This window comes from Lepidochelys kempii, chromosome 6 (assembly GCF_965140265.1).
Source record: "Lepidochelys kempii isolate rLepKem1 chromosome 6, rLepKem1.hap2, whole genome shotgun sequence".
In the NCBI taxonomy this organism is placed as follows: domain Eukaryota; kingdom Metazoa; phylum Chordata; order Testudines; family Cheloniidae; genus Lepidochelys; species Lepidochelys kempii.
In genome coordinates this window covers 8068165-8090740 of record NC_133261.1, presented here as the reverse complement: position 1 = coordinate 8090740, position 22576 = coordinate 8068165, and the positions used below count along the sequence as shown (strand labels likewise).

The window sequence follows — 22576 nt, the reverse complement described above, 5'->3', positions numbered from 1 at the left end:
GAGATCCTATTGGACTTTACAAAGACACCATGTAACTCTAAATTCACAATAAGAGTTGGTAACATGGCATACTGGCTAAGTTCACTTACATAGCACTTGTCATGGTTCTTACAAGGGCAACCACTGCGCCCCGTCATGCACACCTCTCTTTAAGAGGGAATCTGGTTGTGGTCTCTCTTCTGGGTTTTTACTGCCCACTCGGGAAAAGAAGTCTGCCATTTCCATGGGCCTTACCGGGTCGGTGGCCAACTTGAAAATCGTAGGGCTGCAGTGAAAGTTACCACCTCATGACCCAGGCATTGATGTCCTTCATAATGTTAAGCAATCGAAGTTGCATGTGGTCAGTGACCAAATGGAAGGGGTTCCCCAGTAGATGATACCTAAGTGCATTGATTGCCTACTTCACCACCAACACCTCCTTTTCTATCGTTGAATACTTCTGCTCTCAGAGAAACAACTTCCTGCTCAAATAAAGAACTGGACGCTCCTCTCCCTCAGCTTCTTGAGAAAACACTGCTCCCAATCCCATTTCTGACACGTCAGTCTGTAATATGAAGGCTCTGTCAAAGTCTGGGTGGAATAGGATGGGATCCCTAGTTAGTCGATCCTTCAGTTCCAGGAAAGCTCTCTCACACTCTGCTGACTACTGTATCTTGTGAAGCTGGAAGCTCTTTTTTAGGTCGGGTAAGGGTGACATGAGCGTTGCAAGGTTTGGCAGAAAGTAGCAATAGTATCCTGCTAGGCCCAAGACTTGGCTTACCGGCCTTTTTGTCATAGGGGCCGGGCAGTCCCCTAAGGCTTGTACTTTATCCAACTGGGGGTGTAGGGTACCTTGGCCCACACTGTACCCCAACTATGTTACCTCTCGCTGCCCAAGATGGCACTTGACTAGGTTGATGGTGTGCCCGGCTTCCCCTATAGCTTGCAAGATGGTTGTGAGGTGTTGGAGATGTTCTTCCCACATGAGGCTGTCTACAACTATATTGTCTATGTAGGCTGCTGCATATAGGTGGTGAGATTGCAGCAGCCTGTCCGTAAGTCACTGAAATGTGGCTGCGGCCGCACAGAAACCAAAAGGCATGGTGACTAACTGATACAGTCCAAACGGGGTGTGACCAGCAGTGCGAGGGGAACCCCTCACTGGAAATGCCAATGTCAGGGCAGGCTGCAAAGGGGAGAGCAGATACTCCCCAGACTGGTGGGTAACACTGAAGTTAAACTCCCCAACCAGTCACAAACTGTGCTTCCAATCCCCCACACTGGTTATCAAGAAGCAAAAATGAAATCACACAGCCCCTTAATTGCATTCCAGTCTCTGGCTCCCAATCAACACCTACATCCAGTACAGTGAGAAGTTATCTAAAAACTCTGCTCACATATACAAAATGTTCTTCTGACCCCAAAGGGTCAGCCATGTCACCAGGCCAGTATAGGTTTGGATACTACCCAAAATACCACTCTGCCAGCCAGGTTTATTATAAAGAAAAAAGAAAGAACAAGAAGATAGATGTTAAATGGTAAAGCAGTTACATATATACAAAGATTTGAAAGTCCATATATCAGGCTCCTATCAGTACTTGTGAGTTTGCTGGCTTGAATGTCCCTCTGGAACACAACCCCAGCTAGGATGGGTCATTCAGTCCTTTGTTCAGAGCTTCATTTTGTAGCAAAGTTCATCCAGAGATAAGAAGCAGGACTGAAGACAAAATGGAGAAGATGCAGCTGCCTTTTATAGTCTTTTGTCATGCAGCCTGTGCTTCCTTTGTTCCAAACACAAGCTGCCCTACACATGGCTTGAAAGCCTTAGAGTTCTGTCCATAGGCATGCCCCTGCCAGAAAATGACCACATGGTGACAGGGATGCTGGAAGATGGGGAGGCCAAGGGGCCATGACCCTCCGCCTTTTTGCCATGGGCCCAGCCCCCTGCTCCTCTTACTCTGGGAGAAAGAGACTTCTTTTAGTCTTTTCTCTTCACCCTTCTTGGCCAATACCAGATACCTTTGTAGGACCCTCTCGTAAAGTTTAGCCTTTTCAGAGTCTGATAAACTGGATCTTTCAAGAACGTCTTTCATCTCTGAATCCAATTGGTGAGGAGGTGTGGTTCTGATATTTTCTTCATCACTAGAGGCATGTTTTATCACTAGAGGTGTGTTTGTTCTAGCTGATGGCTAGGAACGAGGTACAATTTTTCAACCATTTTATTTAAAATGCCTGACAGCAAAACTCAACAAATGTTTGATAAAACCCCTGATCTGTTTTACAATCATCTTTTATTCTTTTGAGGAACAGGTTTTTGTAATCGCTCAGTGTTTTACTAATCCCCCATTTTCTTTTTAGCATGCTTACTTGTTAGGGTTTCTGGGGGACTTTTCCTTTCACAGAGTTGAGTGCTATTTCAGAGCTGGCCACTACCAGGTTGTCAGAGGCTGAGCACAGAATAACCTTCCTTTGATGCGGTCTGGCTTTGATGAGGAGTTTCAAAAGAGCTAGGTTTCTGTGTACATGGCTAGACATGCTTATCAGGGGGATGCTCTTTTTTTTTAAAATGGCTAAGTATTGTTAAAAAAATTACTACTTTTCTGTTTTTTTCAAGGTGTATACATAGGGCCAGTCTGGGGGAGAAATGCTTGTTCTTAACCTGTAGGCTTCGGGTGCTAAAACATTTAAATCCACCAGCAGAAACTTCTGGGCTTTTTGATAGCATCCTCAAAAGCCTCCCAAAAGAATTGTGTTTTCCCAGGGTACGTTTGCCATGCCTGGGTTGTAACTTGCAGTTTATCTCCATGGTTTTAAAGAGAACCATATACTTTGTTTTTAAAATAATCATTTGTCTTTTTTCCCCTGGCAAAACACATTTTGCACAATGTACAAAATACTCAGCTTCCTGTGGTGTATGTATTTTGTAAAGGCTTTCTCAATTTCACTGCTTTCAGAAGAAGACTTCTTCAAGTCATCTCTAATAAATATGCCTTGTGAAAAGGAAAAAATACTTTTTTTTCCTTCAAAAATGGTCAACAGTGCCAAATGTGTATGTGTCAACATATGAAACTGGAGGACAAAAGAGGGTGTGGAAACCTGTAAAAATATATATATTGATGAATCCTATTGAGCTGTATACTACTAATGTCTAGAGTGAAAATATATAAAAAACCCACAACGGGTTTTCACCTCAGTCCCCGGAAAAATCATGGAGCAGGTCCTCAAAGATTCAATCTTGAAGCACTTGCATGAGAGGAAAGTGATCAGGAACAGTCAGCATGGATTCACCAAGGGAAGGTCATGCCTGACTAATCTAATCGCCTTCTATGATGAGATTACTGGTTCTGTGGATGAAGGGAAAGCAGTGGATGTGTTGTTTCTTGACTTTAGCAAAGGTTTTGACATGGTCTCCCACAGTATTCTTGTCAGCAAGTTAAAGAAGTATGGGCTGGATGAATGCACTATAAGGTGGGTAGAAAGTTGGCTAGATTGTCGGGCTCAACGTGTAGTGATCAATGGCTCCATGTCTAGTTGGCAGCCGGTGTCAAGTGGAGTGCCCCAGGGGTCAGTCCTGGGGCCGGTTTTGTTCAATATCTTCATAAATGATCTGGAGGATGGTGTGGATTGCAGTCTCAGCAAATTTGCGGATGATACTAAACTGGGAGGAGTGGTTGATACGCTGGAGGGCAGGGATAGGATACAGAGGGACCTAGACAAATTGGAGGATTGGGCCAAAAGAAATCTGATGAGGTTTAATAAGGATAAGTGCAGGGTCCTGCACTTAGGACGGAAAAACCCAATGCACAGCTACAGACTAGGGACCGAATGGCTAGGCAGCAGTTCTGCGGAAAAGGACCTAGGGGTGACAGTGGACGAGAAGCTGGATATGAGTCAGCAGTGTGCCCTTGTTGCCAAGAAGGCCAGTGGCATTTTGGGATGTATAAGTAGGGGCATAGCGAGCAGATCGAGGGACGTGATCGTCCCCCTCTATTCGACATTGGTGAGGCCTCATCTGAAGTACTGTGTCCAGTTTTGGGCCCCACACTACAAGAAGGATGTGGATAAATTGGAGAGAGTCCAGCGAAGGGCAACAAAAATGATTAGGAGTCTGGAACACATGACCTATGAGGAGAGGCTGAGGGAACTGGGATTGTTTAGTCTGCAGAAGAGAAGAATGAGGGGGGATTTGATAGCTGCTTTCAACTACCTGAGAGGTGGTTCCAGAGAGGATGGTTCTAGACTATTCTCAGTGGTAGAAGAGGACAGGACAAGGAGTAATGGTCTCAAGTTGCAGTGGGGGAGGTTTAGGTTGGATATTAGGAAAAACTTTTTCACTCGGAGGGTGGTGAAACACTGGAATGCGTTCCCTTTGGAGGTGGTAGAATCTCCTTCCTTAGAAGTTTTCACGGTCAGGCTTGACAAAGCCCTGGCTGGGATGATTTAATTGGGGATTGGTCCTGCTTTGAGCAGGGGGTTGGACTAGATGACCTCCTGAGGTCCCTTCCAACCCTGATATTCTATGATTCTATGAACGTGTGATTGATGACACCATCAGAATCTGCAGGTCCTCGTTAGAGCTGCATGCCCCAGTCCCCCTCAGCTGAGTTTCTGGGTTGTCTCCATAGTTTCTCTCCTCCCCAAGCTCATGTGACTCAAGAGGGGGGATGGAACTGCATGGACTTGAGGACTGAGGAAAGGTACCATAATGTGCCTAAATAAGCCAACTACCATCAGTTCGCAATTTCAGTAACTGATTTACTGCACACTGGAAAGGCCATGACCACATTATAGAGGAAGAATAATGTATGTAAAATAGGTTTCAGAGTAGCAGCCGTGTTAGTCTGTATTCGCAAAAAGAAAAGGAGGACTTGTGTCACCTTAGAGACGAACAAATGTATTTGAGCATATAAATAAATTTGTTAGTCTCTAAGGTGCCACAAGTATTTAAAATACTTAGTTTTAAAACAACGTTTAATTTTTAATGTTGAACTCCTCAATTTCATTGAAGGTCAGGTAGGATGGGTATCTGAGGTGGACACACATTGAGTATATATCCCAAACAATTCAGAAATGCCAATTTTGGGAAAAAGCAATCCAAAATATTTCTGTGTCCAGTGTATCCATAAGCATTTTTTTAAAGAAATAATGTATTGAGGTTGAGCTGCTAAAAGCATGTTCTCTACCTGTTGATTTGAACCCATCACTTTCCTCTTTGAATCCCTCTGCTCACTCCTCATCTGATATTCAATCAGATTTAAATTATTGGTCACCTTTTCAAGGAAACTCTGTCTCCTACCTAGACGAGCTTTACCTTGTAAAGAATTCCATTTCATTGTGGCAGACAAGAGTAAATGTTGACCACAGTCTTTGTCCTGTAGCGTTAGTTGATTTTTTAGATACACTAGGCCAAGGCCATTGAGCACCTTGAAGATAAAGACCAAGATTTTGAACTTGAATAGTCCTGCATTTCAACCCTTGGAGTGTTCACTTGGTGCATGGGGAATGGGATTTTTTTAATCATGAGGCATTTGTGTTTCATCAAAGAAGAAAATCTTCTACAAAGGAACAGCTGTTGTGAAATCAGGTTTTCACCAAACGTTACTCCTGGAGGAATTCTGTACTACTGTAGGCATGCATAATTAATGAGCCATGCATATCTTTAATTTTTTGTGTAGAAAAAAAAAGCTTCTGCCAAAATGTTGCTGCATTCCACCTTTTGCCCACCAGAGGGCACTGTGTCACAAGAACAGCAGCAGATACTCGCAGAAAATAATAATTACCACCGGGGGGGGCACGGGAGAAAACCTTTTGTAGTGATAAGCAAGGCGGGCCATTTCCAGAAGTTATCAAGAATGGTTTTCTTCCCCACACCCTCCGCCCCCACTCTCCTGCTGGTAATAGCTCATCTTAAGTGAGTGTGTATGATAACACCCATTTTTTTCATGTTCTGTGTGTACATAAATCTCCTCACTGTATTTTCCACTGAATGCATCCAATGAAGTGAGCTGTAGCTCACGAAAGCTTATTCTCAAATAAATTGGTTAGTCTCTAAGGTGCCAGAAGGACTCCTTTTCTTTTTGCGAATACAGACTAACACGGCTGCTACTCTGAAACCTGTCAATATTCCTAGAGATGATTCTCAGATTTCTGACAAGCATAGGGTTGTCTGCAGTGTAGATGTAGCTGGGTAGATCCCAGGATATTGGAAAGCCAATGTGGGTGAGGTAATATCTTTTCTTAGACCAACTTCTGTTGGTGAGAGTGACAAGCTTTTGAGCCACAAAGAGCTCTTCTTCAGGTCTGGGAACATTACTCCCAATGTCAGAGCAAAATGCAAGATGGAACAGATTATTTAGCATAAGTAGTTAGCAAATATTGTAAGGGACCATTCAAAGTAGAATGGGCCATTAGCACCTCTGCAAACATAGGAAAAAAAGAAGGGGTTAGTGGATTACAGATTGTTTTAATAAACCATAAATCTAGTGTCTCTGTTCAATCCATGATGTCCATAATCCATGATTTGTTGTCCAGCAGAGTAATGAATGTAAGCTCCCTGGTTCTTCTTTTGAAAATGCTGTGCAAGTTGCCTTTGAGGATTGGGTCTGATAGGTCAGATATAGAGTGATTACTTTATGAAAAGTGTTCACCCACAGGTGATAGGGTGTTTTTGTCTTTTATCATTTTCCTGTGTATATTCATTTGAGTTTATAATGCTTATCTGTTTCATCCATATAATCATTATTCAGGCATTTAGTGCACTGGATGAAGTGTGCTACATGTGATAGGCATGTATAAGATCCTGGGATCTTGAAAGGTGTTTTGTGTGGAATGTTGATCATTATAGTAATGGAGATATGTCTGCAAGTTTTGCATCTATAGTTCTGGCAGAGTCTGGTGCTGCTTTGAGTGGGTGTGTCCTGGTCTGTGGGGAGCTTGCTCTTGATGACGAGGGTTACCTGGGGTTTTGAGAACCCACAGCAGGGGCAACTTAACTATTTCACTCCATGCAGTGTCAGGAATCAATCAATAGGAACACAGCACTTCTGTCTGATCAAGGATTAAATGCAAGTAAGTATGCTCTTATCTAACACTGCAGTTTATTAGATTTAAGCATACAGAGACATAAGCAATAGGTTTAGAACATCCCAGATCTTTTTCCTAAGATCTGGAATGGTATTGAGTAATTAACAGCAGGTTTGCAGTGGCCAGTTGCTCACCCACCAGGGAGAAAGGGTGTCAGAAAAAAGTGTCTCAAGATGGCTTCAGAGGACTGCTCCACAATATACTCTATTAGCTAATCTTTTATAACTAACTTCTACAAAACACATAGGTCATAATGACCCCAACTGGATCATCTCTTTTCTAACTTTCAGTCAACTTTTCATATCAGAGGTGCCTAGATTCAAAGTTTTCCAACCACCAAGGTTTTCAGTCTCAGTTGTTTACTTGTCTGTCCCCTCCTCCCATTCTGATTAGCAAAAAACTATCAGCTAGATATGACCTCGCTTCTAAAAGCCTGTCTCCAAATTAACCCTTAACTATGTGGTGTTCTATTTCATTAATTCCTATTGGCAGAATGCACATAATATGGTTGCAATTAGTTTGATCACATAATGGGGTATACACATCCCTCAAACCAGGGCAACAATGAGTTTGAAGAGATTGTTCGAAGACCAGAAGAGATGGTTCTTGAAATATTTCTTTCATGATGGGGTACCCATCAAGTATGGGGTGTAGTTGTTTACACCCATTGGTGGTTACACTAGCTTTACTGTATGGGTTCCAGTGTGGGGTGGTAGGTGACAAATAGGGGTATGCAGTCAGAAGGGGGTTTATTTCTGTATTGAAGCAGATTCTCCTGGGGTATTTGGGTGGCCTGTTGCATGATGCAATCTACTTCTCTGATGAAGTGTCCTTGTTTGGTGAAGGTGGTTTTAAGTGAACATAAGAACAGCCATACTGGGTCAGACCAAAGTCCATCTAGCTCAGTGTTCTGTCTTCTGACAGAGGCCAATGCCAGGTGCTTCAGAAGGAATGAATAAAAAAGGTAATCATCAAGTGATCCATCCCCTGTCACCCATTCCCAACTTCTGGCAAAGAGAGGCTAGGGACACCATCCCTGCCCATCCTGGCTAATAGTCATTGATGGACCTATCTTCCATCAATTTACCTAGGTCTTTTTTGACCACGGTTATAGTTTTGGCCTTCACAATATCGACAACAAGTGTGTTAAGCCAGGAATAGTCAATAGGTGGACCGTGGGCCAAATCCGGAATGCGAGATGCTTTTGAATGGACCCCACAATGTTTTTATTTCTTTATTATCATTATGGGGTTTTAAACATTTTTTTCTTGGATTCTGGACCTTGACTGTACCTTGACCAAGAAATTTGGACCTTGACAAAAATAGGCTATCCCTTCATTAAGGTATATATCACTTACTTTCTCCTCAGAGCACATTCTGTGGTATCTGAGTGCCTGGCTGTCAATAACATATTTCTTGGTATGGTTGGGGTGGTTACTAGATCTATGAAGGTAGGTGTGGTGATCCATGGGTTTCTTGTATATGGTTGTCTGTAGGGTTCCATTGCTGAAGCTGATTGTGGTGTCCAGAAGTTGATGCTAGTGTGGGAAAGCTCCAGAGAGAGTTTAATGGATGGGTGGTGGTTGTTGAAGTTGTGGTGGAAGTCTGAGGGAGTTTAAGCTGTCTTCCCATAGGATGAAAATTTCTCAGGTATATCACTGGTTTCATGATGCACTTCTCCAGAAATTCTTCTTCAGGATGACCCATGAAGAGGTTAGCATATTGGGGAGCCATCCTAGTACCCCTGGCTGTTCTCATGCTTTGGACAAAATGTTTATTGCTGAAGGTAAATCTATGACAGGCGAGGATGAACTGGATGAGTTTGGCTATGTGTTTGGGATGGATAATTGATGGTTGTCCATTGTCTTTTAAATATTTGGGGCAGGCAGCTATCCTGTCATTGTGAGGGATATTGGTGTATAGGAAAGTGACATCCATGGTGGCAAGGATGGTATTCTGAGGAAGGTTGTTAATACTGTGGAGTAGAGTAGGGCTCAAATGTACTTGAGCCATCCAGCTACTGTGAGAGTGGACTGTCTGGAAAGACTCTTGCCTAGGCTCACAGCCCATGCACGTTTCAATCTCTTTGGCTCATGAGTGTTTGCATGCAGTGTTCTAGAAAGACAAAGGTTTCCTTTAATAGATGTTTTCAGTTTTGCTTCCTCAAACGGGCAGTCAGTGCCACACACTGGCTGAAATAAATGCTGAGTGACTGAGATCAAGTAGGGGATCTTGAGCTGTGTGGTGCACAATCCCCTCCATTATAAGACTGCTGATTTTGCAAAATGCTGTGTTTTTGACGAGCTGTGCCTAGGGAACTCCTTGCTCAAATGACCCCAAAATTTGGGTCACTAACCCTATCCTGTTCCCCCATGAGACAACAAATTTCAAGACAGTCCAAGTAAGCATACAGATCTTACAGCACTAAGAAGAAATAACATTTAAGTAGAAAGGGCTTCTCAACCTAAACTAAAGCAGAGCTGGTGCTTCATTATACAATCATAGGCCTGGAAGTGACCTTGAGAGGTCATCAAGTCCAGTCCCCTGCCCTCAAGGCGGGACCAAGCACCATATAGACCACCCCTGACAGGTGTTTGTCTAACCTGCTCTTAAAAATCTCCAATGACAGAGATTCCACAACCTCCCTAGCCAATTTATTCCAGTGCTTAACCACCCTGACAGTTCGGACATTAGGAAAAATTTCCTCTCAAAACTTCCCTTGCTGCAATTTAAGCCAATTGCTTCTTGTCCAATCATCAGAGGATAGGAAAATAATTTTTCTTCCTCCTCCTTAAAACAACCTTTTAGGTACTTGAAAACTGTTATCATGTCCCTTCTCAGTCTTCTCTTTTCCAGACTAAACAAACCCAATTTTTTCAATCTTCCCTCATAGGTCATGCTTTCTAGATCTTGAATAATTTTTGTTGCTCTTCTCTGGACTTTTTCCAGTTTGTCCACATCTTTACTGAAATGTGGCACCCAGAACTGGACACAATACTCCAGCTGAGGCATAATCAACGTGGACTGGCGCAGAAGAATTACTTTGCATGTCTTGCTTACAACACTCCTGCTAATACATCCCAGAATGATGTTTGGTTTTTTTTGCAACAGTCTTACACTGTTAACTCATATTTAGCTTGTGGTCCACTCTGACCTCTTGATCCCTTTTTTGCAGTAATCCTTCCCAGGCAGTCATTTTCCATTTTGTACATGTACAACTGATTGTTCCTTCCTAAGTGGAATACTTTGCATTTGTTCTTATTGAATTTCGTCCTAGTTACCTCAGACCATTTCTCCAGTTTGTCCAGCTGTTTTTCAATTATAATCCTATCCTCCAAAGCACTTGCAACTCCTCCCACCTTGGTATCGTCTGCAAATTTTATAAGTGTACTCTCTATGCCATTATCTAAATCATTGATGACTATATTGAACAGAACTAGACCCAGAACTGATCCTTGCAGAAGCCGACTCGTTGTGCCCTTCCAGCATGACTGTGAGCCATTGATAACTACTCTGGGAATGGTTATCCAACCAGTTATGCACCAACCTTATAATAGCTCCATCATGGTTGTATTTCCCTAGTTTTTTAATGAGAAGGTCATTTGAGACTATATCAGATGCCTTACTAAAGTCTCGATATACCACATCTACCGCTTCCCCCCATCCACACGGCCGTCACCCTGTCAAAGAAAACTATCGAGTCAGTTTGATATGATTTGTTCTTGACAAATCCATGCTGACTATTACATATCGCCTTATTATCTTCTAGATGTTTGCAAATTGATTCCTTCATTATTTGCTCCATTATCTTTCCGGGTCCAGAAGTTAAGCTGACTGGTCTGTAATTCCCTGGGTTGTCCTTATTTCCCTTTTTATAGATAGGCACTATATGTGCCCTTTCCCAGTCTTCTGGAATATCACCCGTCTTCCATGACTTTTCAAAGATAATAGCTAATGGCTCAGATATCTCCTCAGTCAGCTCCTTGTGTATTCTAGGATGCACTTCATTGGGCTCTAGTGACTTGAAGACATCTCACTTGTCTAAGTAATTTTCACCTTGCTCTTTCCTGTTTTGAACCTACCCCATTTTCACTGGTGTTCACTATGTTAGGTGTCCAATCGCCACCAACCTTCTTGGTGAAAACCGAAACAAAGAAGTCATTAAGCACGTCTGCCATTTCCACATTTTCTGTTATTGGTTTTTTGTCTTCTTTGAGTAATGGGCCTACTCTGTCCTTGGTCTTCCTCTTGCTTCTAATGTATTTGTAGAATGTTTTCTTGTTACCCTTTATGTCCCTAGCTTGTTTGATTTCCTTTTGTGCCTTGGCCTTTCTAATTTTGCCCCTACATACTTGTGTTGTTTGTTTGTATTCGTCCTTTGTCATCTGACCTAGTTTCCACTTTTTGTAGGACTCTTTTTTTTATTTTTAGATCATGGAAGATCTCCTGATTAAGCCAGGGTGGTCTCTTGCCATTCTTCCTATCTTTCCTGTGCAGTGGAATAGTTTGCTCTTGTGACCTTAATAATGTCTCTATAACACATAATAAATGGGTTAATCGTTTATCAGGTCCAAATACCCTAACACTGCACCGGAGACATTACCGTACCAGGACTGGCCTGGAGGTGTCTTAGCATTAGCTCCCCAGGTTGCAATGTGGGTAAATTTGCTTTGTAAGTAATGACAGTCCTCACAGCTCCCCAAAAGGAGAGAGGAAGTAGCGTGAGTGAAGGGACTGATTTGGTCGCTGGGAGGTAAGCAAAGCCACAGTGCTGTTAGCTACACCTGTAAAAGACATGTCCCAGCAAAGAGATGGAGGAAGATATGAAGAAAATCAAAAATGAAGGCGTAACCCAGAAGGTGTAATCTGCACTGACTGCTGAAAGGGAAATAAAGGGTCAGATCCTCCGGATGAGCCATTGATGCCCAGCACAGCTCAGGGTGAGGGGTGAAGGCTACCATCACAGCCACCTGATCCTCAGACTGCCAGGCACCAGTCTGATCCTGAGCAGCAGCTTAGAGCAGCCAAGGGATCATTCCAGCTTCTGGGATCACCACAGAGACAGGGTCCTGAGTCTATGCCCCCTCCTCCAGTAGCTGTGAGCTGCGATGTCATAGAGCTGGTTATACTGGAAGATTTTCTAGGAAATTCTCAGTTGGCCACTTAAGCCATTTTAAAGTGGACTCTGCACTGCACTGAGGATAAGGATTGGGATCAAAAAATGCAAACCAACCTCACATTAGCGGAGTTCAAAGTGGGCCAGAACTATGTTTTATTTGTATAGAAGTAATCCCATTGGCTTCATTTTTGTTATATCAATATAAGTAAGAGAAGAATTGAACCCAGGATGTATAAGTCATCTGTTACTTACTGGGTACTGCTTTTCTTTAAATTACAAACATCAGGCTGTCTATGGAATGAGTAAACTGTATATAAAGTCACCATTTTCTACTCTGAAATTTTGGTTTGTTTTAACTTCCTTCTGCAGAAAGAAGTAAAGCATTTCAAGATGTTCTGTCCAGATTAAACCTGGAGAAGCACAGAAGCATCAAGATCAGGCTGAGGGATGTCCTGGAGATTTGCCCAGAAAGCATCAAGAACAAGATTCCAGAGGCATTAGATGATTTACCTTGGCATTTCCTGAGGAAGGTCATGGCTCTGAATGGGACGGCCAGAAATACAAGCATTGGGCACAAGGCTCCTGCAGAAGAAATGGGTGATTATGAGGAGAAGCTGCATATTGATGGCACTTTCTGTTTTAGTGACACTGAGATGAAAATTTCTCTGCAACCTCTTGATGTTCTCTGTGCTGTTCTGCTTTGCTCAGACAGCTTCCTAAAGCAGGAGATCCTGTCCAAAATGTCCATGTGCCAGTTTGCCTTTCCTCTGCTGCTACTCACCCTTGACACCCCCAAGTGCACCCTAATACTGTGGGCCATGAGGGACATTGTGCGGAAGTGGAGGCCGCACTCCCTGGCAGAGAACAGAGGGTTCAGAGAGGAGAGCTTGATGCTCACGTCAATGCCAACCATTTCTTTTGTGTGGATGGGGAGCTGCAGCTTCTCCAAGTCCCACCTCCTCAATGAGGTTCTCAGCCCCTCCCAGCAGCACCACGATTTCTTTATCAGTGCGGGACATGGAGTCTGGGAACTTCCTTCGGAAAATCGCAGATGGGCTGGTTGAGATTGCCTGGTATTTCCCTGGGGGGATGGAAAATTCTGATCTTTTCCCAGAACCCATTGCAGTTACAAATCTGCGTGGAGACATTGAGTCCCACTGGCTACAGTTTAGCTTTTGAACAGAGGTCTCCTCCGCAGTGTTCATAGTTACCGAGAGCATCGGTGAGAGATAATAGGCACTGATATCATCTTGGAAAGAATCCAGCTCTAAATATTACTTCATCCTCAACTACAAGAATAAGAAACCCAAAGAAACTCTGGGATTCCTTAATAAGCTGTCCTCAGTGTTGAAGCTGAGCAAATCACAGCTACTGGTGAAAGATCGTACCATGAATAATGCAGGATTTGTGAAAAAGGTGCAGTCCACCATAGGAACCATAGTGAATTCATCTCTGAAGACAGTGAGTTTGGAAGCCATGGCTGTGACGGCACCTGACCTAGGAATCCTGGTGAATGAGGACTGTCAGGCATGTCAATGTGTGAGCAAATATACTGAAGAAATCACTGCAGAAATAAGAGATGGGGCAAAATACAAAAGGGAAATGCTGAGCCTGCAAGGAGACCTATGGAAAAACTTGGCTAAAGTGGAAGAAGAGATGTGCCGAATGAAAAGGCAAGGGGTCATGGCCATTGAAGACTATAAATCTGCACTGAAACAGAAATGGTTAGAGATACGCAGACAGCAGAATCAGTGTGACCGTACTAATGGTTTGACTAAGTTCATCAAGGGAATAGTACAGCTGAAGCCAGTGGAGAAACATTACTTTCTGAAATGGATGAAATTTATCCTGGATAATATTGCGAGGCGAATCTTTCTAAAATGCGGGCGGACTATAAAGAGAAATGTGAAACTCCAGGAGTGGACCAAAAACAGCTGGAGGAATTAGATGAATTAATATCTGATAGTTCCTTGGGGGTGGAGTATTTCATGCGTGAGTTGGGGCAGTTCTATGAAGCTGAATGCTCAATGGTTAAAGAAGGGAAAATGGAAGAAAGCCAAAGACATTTCACCCGTCTCCCATGCATAGCAGCTGACCTGATGCTGGAAGGGTTTCCTGTTTAGCTGACCGATGGAGATGCCTCCAACATCCCCATGAACTGGGTAGTAGAGGTTCTAACTCATCTCCATATCAGGCTAGGGGATAGATCCAGAATGGTGGTTATAACAGTGCTGAGAGTGCAGAGCACTGGGAAATCCATCCTCTCAACACCATGTTCGGCCTGCAGTTTGCAGTGAGTAGCGGTCGAAGTGCGCGAGGAGACTTCATGACGCTCATTAAAGTTACAGAAGCTGTTCAGGAGCCGCTTGGCTGTGATTTCATCCTGGTGATAGACACTGAAGGTCTGAAGGCCCCTGAACTAACAGCACTGGAAGACAGTTATCAACATGACAATGAGCTGGCCACCCTGGTGATTGGACTGAGTGACGTCACCATCGTTAACATGGCCATGGAGAATGCCACAGAAATGAAGGATGTTCTGCAAATTGTGGTCCAGGCATTTCTCAGAATGGAGGAAATAGGAAAACAGCCAAACTGCCAGTTTGTGCACCAGAACGTCAGTGATGTGTCTGCTCATGTTCAAAATATGAGGGACAGGAAACACCTCCTGGAGCAGCTGAATGAAATGACGAAAGCTGCAGCAAGGATGGAAAAGCAAAGCAGGGAAATGGCATTTTCTGATATTATGGAGTATGACCCAGAAAAACACAATTGGTACATACCTGGCTTGTGGCATGAAGTCCCTCCCATGGCTCCCGTAAACACTGGATACAGTGAGAGGGTGTGAAAGCTAAAGAAATAACTGTTTGAATTCATAGAGAACCGTTCACGGAAAAGAGCTGGAAAGGATATTCCTGATTTTATTGTATGGTTGAAGAGCTTGTGGAAGTCAGTGAAACATGAGAACTTCATCTTTAGCTTTAGAAACAGCCTTGTAGCTGAAGCCTATAACCTGCTGTCTGTGAAGTATTCTGAATGGCAATGGGGTTTCCGCAAGGAGATGTATCTCTGGATATCTGAAAAAGAAACTTTTATCTAGAATCAGCTGCCAGAGACACTAGAGGGTGATCTCTTTCACAGCTTAAAAATGGAAGCACAAGGGAAACTACAGCAGGGAGAACAGAAGCTCTTGAATAACTTAGAACAGTATTTGAAAGGTGAAGCTCCAAATTTGAACCTGATAGAAAAGTACAGAGAAGATTTCAAAAGGAGCACGAATAGCCTCAAAAGAGAACTTGAAAATTATTCAACCAGTAACTGTGAGGAAGCAATTCGAATACGAAGAGGACAGCGCAAGATAGACAATATCCAGTCTGGGTACAAGCAGAAAATTGAAGGGGAAGTTGCCAGACTCTTGGCTGAATGCCGAAACAGAGAAGATAAACTCGACCATGAGAAACTGAAGAAAGAATTTGAAACGATGTGACGAGAAACCTTGTCAGAGTTAACGCTCTGTACTTTACAGAAATGTCAAGTTGTTCAAGATATGGATCTCCAGCTGAGAAAGGATCTGAAGCACAGAGCGGGTGCTGTCAGACAGATACTGCAACATGCAAAAAGCCTGCTGGATTATAGAATGAAGTCTTTCACAATGAAGAAGGAATACTTAAACCTAAAATGGACCAGAGCAGTTGTAGAATACTTCTCACAGGAATGTTACTGTAAAACTGAAGAGCTTGCTCTATCTTTAATGACTGAATGCAAGAAACACATTGAAGAAAAAGTTAAATCCAAAACAGACTATGATGAAACCTATTGTGGAGAACTGCTGCATATGGTTAATGAGAGGTTAAAAGAGGAGGAGATTGAGAAACTTCACACTTCTCCTTTGTTTGAAGTTGACCTGAAGCGTCACGTTTGGGGGAAGCAGCTTGGGCATTTCAGAAGATGCATGAAGATTTTATCAAAGAAAACGATCCTCAGCAACGTCTGGAGAAGCTGAAACCTCATTATTTCTCCATATTTACTGATCTCTATTTGGAAAAGAAAGAGAGCCAAACAAGGGTGAGGAATTTCTGTGATCAGTGTCTCAAACCTGCCCTGGTGGGTTATGTCAACAAAAGGCTCGGACTAGAAATAGTTGACAATATTCTCAGCAGTGAACAGGCCCTTGAATACGCCAGCCGAAGCTTCTTTCAGTTCTTTTTGCTAAAGAAGCTGCTGGAAGAGATGAACTTTGGCAACTATGTGAAATACATAAGTAACTATGAAGAGTTTGTCAAATCCTGGATACAGAGATGTCTGATAGACCACTATGGAGGGAAGGCAAGTTTGAGAGATTTGGAGAAAGGGATTCTATCCGGAATAATAAATAAAATCAAGGGAGTTCTGAAAAACTCCATAAATAAAAACAATAACACAGTTTCTGCCTTTTTAGACAGCTTTTGCAAAGAGCTGCAGCAGGACCTGGCCATTTCCAGCAATAGCTTAGTTGGAGTACAGTTTAAAACCACAGCAAAAATTGAGCAGCTTTCTGGTAACATTGAAATCTTCCTTCTGGAGCTGGAACAACAAATCTTAACCCAGTTTAATCATTTGGAACTTGAGACCAAACTCTCCAGCCTGCCAGTGAAACCCCAGGATGAGATCTTCAAGCGAGTGTTTGGCTGTGGGAAGCAGTGTCCGTTCTGTGAAGCCCCCTGTGAAGCAGGAGGCACTGACCATAAAGAGCATTTTGTATCAGTCCATCGACCCAAAGGGTTAGGGAACTTCAGGGATTGTGATTCACAAAAGCTTGAGCATTCCATATGCTCCTCTGATGTGGTTTCCAATCGTGAATTCCGAACTGCAGCCGCAGATGGGAAATTTCATCCCTACAAAGATTACCGCCATTACTACCCAGACTGGCGCATTCAGCCTGATCCCAGCATTGATGCTTCTGATTTCCGGAAATTTGTTTTCAAATCATTCAATGACCAGTTAGCTAGAGCGTATGGTGCTAAAGCAGCAGAACTTCCAGGAGACTGGAAAAATATAACTAAAGAGCAGGCACTGAAGAGCCTAAAGGAAGCATTTTACATGAAATAATAGACATGCCAAGAGTCTCTTTAAATAGGATACACTTCAACAAAACAAAACCCTTAATTAAAAAAAAAACGGAATATGAACAAATCTGACAGCCTGTACCGTTTTTTAAATTGAAAACTAAAAACAAAAAATCAATTGCAGGTCACATCTTCCAGTTAGTGCAAGGCTGCTGCACAGGAACAGCCATACCAAAGCAAACTGATAGTCCGTGTATCCCTGTGTCCTTGCTGAACCAGAATAACAGCCCATCTAGCCTGGTATCCCCACCTCTCTGCAGTACTGGATCAGACCAATCACCCATATAGCCTAGTATCCCACATCCTTGCTGTATTGGATCAGACCTAAAGGCCATCTAGCTTGGTATCTCATCTCCCTGCTGTACTGGATCAAACCAGTGATCCATCCTGTCTCTGACAGTGGCCATTACAAAATGTCTCAGTGGGAGGTGCAAGAAACCATCTAATGGAAATTGTATAGAAACGTTTTTAGAGGAGAAGCTTCTTCCTAACATAACTATGTAAACAGGGTCCGAATGAGTTCTCCCATGACAGCTAGCTGTTAGCGGGAGAGACTTTAGGAGGAAATTGTATTTACATGAACTCACCTACTCTGCCTAGATATCCATCAGATATAGAGGTGTTGCTCAAAGTGATCAATATTGACTTGTGTTGGGTTACAAATCACTTTAGTACTGAATGAAGGGGTAGTGAAATGCTGTTGTCAGTGTTGTTGTATTTATTGTATGAGTAAAGGGGAGCAGAACTGTGCTTAACCTGTCTCAAATGAGGGGTCACCCACAGCTGAAAGGACTCATTAAGCCAGGTGCTCAAATGCCTGACTCCTGTGAAGGTAAGAGGGGTGAGGAGAGGTATCTCTGCCAGGAGGAGTGAACTCTCCCTAAGGGTCCCTGGTCTGGTTTAACCTGTTTCTCCCCACTGTTCAGAAGATAGGGCCTTTTGTTATTTTAAGTGCTCAAAAGAGCTGACAATTACTTGTGGCAGGACAGCATTTCTGCCCAGCCTAATAGCTGAAAATCACTAAGGACTTGGCTACACTTGTGAGTTAGAGTGCATTAAAGCAGCCCCAGGCACCCTAACTCACGACGCATCCACACTGGCAAGGCACGTAGAGCACCTGGACTTTGTAGCGGGAGTGCCCCTGCTAATCCACCTCCACCAGAAGCATAACGCTTGGTGCGTCTCGGCTGAAACGCCCCAGCGTCAGTGTGAACGAGGTGTTGCATTACTGCACTCTGATCGGCCTCCAGAAATTTTTCCTTTCCACATAGAATCATAGGACTGGAAGGGACCTTGAGAGATCATCAAATCCAGGGGTTCTCAACCTTTTTCTTGCTGAGGCCCCATTCAACATCCTATAAAAACAACAGCGCCCAGCAGCGGGGAAACATGGGCTCCAGGCCAGGGGGACACACTTGGGCATAGGCATAGTTTTACTTCTATTTTTGGGGGGGTTGGGGGGAGGAAGGCCTGGCAGGGCTCATTCCAGCTCCACACAGCAGGGTGCAGGAAGGATGTGCCATCTCCACCCCCTGTCTCACTCAGGAGGTCACCCAGCTAGTCTGGGCTCTGGGGGGATGCAACTAAAAATATAACTGAAAGGGGGGACTCAGTTCAAAAAGTTTGAAAACCGCTCAGGTGCGGGCAGGAGGTTATTTAGGGGCTGTGTGAAATGAGGGGAGTAGCTCACGGTGCAGGGAGGGAATAGCTAAGGGCTGTGTATGGGCAGGGGGTAGCTATGGGCTGTATGCATGCAGGGGGGCTTCCAGTGCAATGCCCAGCTTCAGGGGCAAGGCACTGGGACTCCCGGCTTCAGCCTCCCTGCTGCTCCTGGCTTGTGGGGGAGGGGAGGTTTGCTGGCTCGAGCACCGCGTTGCTCCTGGCTTGGAGGGGATGTGGGGACCCTGCCAGCTTCAGCCTCACCTAGCTTCTGGCTGCGACACTCACGGCTTGGGGGGCATGGGGAGGGCACCACGGGCTTCAGCCCCGCGCTGCTCCTAACTAGGGCAGGGGGCCCACTGGCTTCAGACCTGCACTGCTCCTGGCTTAGGAGGAAGGGGGGCCCCCAGGCTTCAGCACTGGGGCTCCAGGTTTCAGCCGTGGGGCTCTGCGGCCCCCCTGAAAGGGCTCACTGACCCCCGGCTGAGAACCACTGATCTAATCCAGTCCCCTGCACTCATGGCATGACTAAGCATTATCTAGATCATCCCAGACAGGTGTTTGTTTAACCTACTCTAAAAAATCTCCACTGATGGAGATTCCAGAACCCCACAGGCAATTTATTTCAGTGCTTAACCACCCTGACAGGAAGTTAGCCATTGATAGCTACTCTCTGGGAATGGTTTTCCACCAGTTTTGCACGCATCTTATAGTAACTCCATCTAAGTTGTCTTTCCCTAGTTAGTTTGTTTATGAGAAGGTCATGTGAGACTGCATCAAAAGCCTTACTACCGTCAACATATACCACATCTACTGCTTCTCCCCATCCACAAGGCTCGTTACCCTGTCAAAGAAAGCTATCAGGTTGGTTTGACAGGATTTGTTCTTGACAAATCCATGCTGACTATTACTTATCACCTTATTATCTTCCAGATGTTTGCAAATTTAGAGCTTAATTATTTGCTCCATTATCTTTCCAGGTACAGAAGTTAAGCTGACTGGTCTGTATTTCCCCAGGTTGTCCTTATTTCCCTTTTTATAGATGCCCTTTTCAAGTCTTCTGAAATCTCTCCCGTTTTCCATGACTTTTCAAAGATAATCACTAATGGCTCAGATATCTCCTCAGTCAGCTTCTTGAGTATTCTAGGATGCATTTCATCAGGCCCTGGTGACCTGAAGACATCTAATTGGTCTAAATAATTTTTTACTTGTTCTTTTCCTATTTTATCCTCGGATCCCACCTCACTTTCACTGGCATTCAGTATACTAGATGTCCAATTACCACTAACCCTCTTCTTGAACACTGAAACAAAGAAGTCATTAAGCACCGCTGCCATTTCCACATTTTCTGTTATTGTTTTTTTCCTCTTCATTGAGTAATGGGCCTACCCTGTCCTTGATCTTCCTCTTGCTTCTAACGTAGTTGTAGAATGTTTTCTTGTCACCCTTTATGTCTCTAGCTATGATCTGTTTTGTTTCTTGGCCTTTCTCAGTCACAGCTCAGTAGTGACCTGGCCCTGCCATACCAGCTTCCTGGCTGGGAGCACGTCCCTGGGAGCTGGAGGAGAGCAGAAAGATATCGGTGTCCCGAAGCAGCTGCTCTTGCCCTGCGAGTCATGCTCTCTGATGAAGGACAGTCTGAACCTGAGCTCAAACCCTTTCAGTTTCTTCTTGGTTAACGACTGGATACAAATAGAGCCTGTGATGGTGCCAAGGGTCACAGGAGAGGGGGATGATGTGCGCTCTTTAGGGATGTGACTTCTTCTCTTCTGCCAATTTTCTGTCAACCCAGAGGGACACCGGCCAGCGGCTCTCCCCAGAATACTTATTGAAATGTCTGACTTACCATAAGCGTCCACTGCATAATACAGACACTTCGTTGGGGGAGGGGATCTCTTTAGATTCTCACACAGACTGTGAGGTAGATACGAGGCTGGCCAGGCTAGGGCATTAGCTCTCGCCACTCAGGAGCATCCTCTGCAGGTGGTGTCTTGCCCACAATTACCTGCCCTTTTCCAAGCTCCACCACATTAGGCCCTACATCCCTCCCAGACCATGGTGCACTTTCCTGGGGTACTGCCCTCTGGCGGTGCCCCACTCTCTGGGTGCTGCCCCTCCAGGGAACTGGCTACCCCTAATCCCACCACTCGCCTCAGTGACCCACTGCCGTTCTTCACCTAGCCCCCTTCCCTCAGGGGCAAACTGCAGTCTGAACTGGCCACTCATCATCAGTAAGGGGGTGGATCTGCCGCCTCTTCCTCCCCTGGCTGCCCCTCTGCAGCCCTAATACCTCCTCCAGGCCCTGTATCAGGCCCTCAGCCTGGGAGTTGGTCAGGCCAGAGCTACCCTAGCTCCCCCTGACCTTCCCCAGCACTGCTCTGTCCAAGTACCTTTCCCTGTCTAGGCAGCCAGCCCCATCATCTCATTCAGTTTTCTCATTTTTTTCAACAGTCACCCTGTGCAGCCTCTTACATCCTGCCATATCAGTACCCCGACACAGGCCTGTGGATAAGGCTGATGTTGCAAACTTTATGTTCTGGGTTTAGTGTATGTGTCGAAGGGGGTCACACACTAAGTTGCTACTGTCGGGTGAACTTATTTCACACCCCAGAGGATCCTCACATCCCTCCATTCCCTCACATCCCTCGCACAAGCTTCCTGCATGCCACGCTCCCATGCCCCTCTATTTCAGGGGCTCTCTGTGCCCCCCAAAGTCCCTCCTCCTCCCATACTACCCCCCGTTTCCCCCTCCAATGACAGCAGCTCTGTGTGACTCCCATTCCCCCCATACCAGGGGCTTTGTGTACCCCATTCCTCACTCCCTCCATTCCTCCCCCAATAGCAGGGGTTCTGAATGTGCTCCCATTCCCCTACCCCCCCACGCATTCTTCTTCACTCCCTCCATACCGGAGTTCCCTAATCTTCCCCCCACCAGGAGCTCTGTGTGCCCCCTATTACTCCCTCCCTCTAAACCAGGGCCTCCCTTCACTCTCAGGCCAGGAGCTCTGTCTGCCCCCCATTCCCAACTTCCCTCCATGCTAGGGGTGCTATGTGCCCCCTTCCCCCTATACCAGGTTCTCCTAATTTCATGCTGTCTGGAGTGGCTCACAACTGTGAGTGCCAATCTCAGGGCAGACTGTCAGAAAATAGGGCAGAGAGCCCAACATGGTGGTGTGTTTTATAATTAGGGTGACCATATTTCCCTATGCTGGATATGAACACCTCGTAAAATTACTCGTGAGTTCACTGGCAATCAGTCAGAACTATGCAGTACAAACATTCAAATTAGCATCAAGTTGACTGAGCCTCCATTAAAAAGAAATACTGCCTAGTTGGATTCTTTTTATTTATCTTCTTATCTTTAAGGCTTTAGGGTTCACATTTAGGGGTGTGTGACACCCCCCCACACACACCTTCCCACGCCTGCAGGGTGAGGTGACGCACACACACGCCCATACACCTCTCTCACACGGGTGTATGTGTGTGTGACTGACGGACTCGACCCTTTCCCTGCCTGGTGCTCTTTGCCCTCCATGCCTTGCTGGGCCCCCGGGTCAGACCTGCCGCTCCTGGTACCTGGTGCCACATCTTACCAAGGCAACACATGGATGGGGGCACGCAGGGTCACATG

At 44.8% G+C, this 22576-nt stretch overlaps 1 pseudogene; it reads left to right on the top strand.

Annotated features, from left to right (window-relative positions):
- The window catches only part of LOC140912890 (up-regulator of cell proliferation-like), a 128941-nt pseudogene extending 111672 nt beyond the window's left edge, over positions 1-17269 (top strand).
- The last annotated feature ends 5307 nt before the right edge of the window (positions 17270-22576 follow it).